Source organism: Penaeus monodon, chromosome 21 (genome assembly GCF_015228065.2).
Source record: "Penaeus monodon isolate SGIC_2016 chromosome 21, NSTDA_Pmon_1, whole genome shotgun sequence".
NCBI classification, from domain to species: Eukaryota; Metazoa; Arthropoda; class Malacostraca; order Decapoda; family Penaeidae; genus Penaeus; species Penaeus monodon.
Genome location: NC_051406.1, coordinates 38,670,726 through 38,670,951, shown reverse-complemented (window position 1 = coordinate 38,670,951; position 226 = coordinate 38,670,726).

Sequence of the window (226 nt, the reverse complement as noted above, 5' to 3'; positions counted from 1 at the left end):
TCTTAACATCGGCTTCGGTTTCTTCAAAAGATCTTTTGCCTGCTTGTCATGACGTGCGGTAACTGTGCATGATTATCGGAAACTTTTTCTCGAACATTTTACATTTTACAAAATAAAATTAAATAAAAGACTGACTCATGGCATATGTCAATGTGAAATTTATATTTCATATATTTAAGGTTAATTAGTTATAAGATGCCATAAAAGTGCGTAGTATACGTCAGGC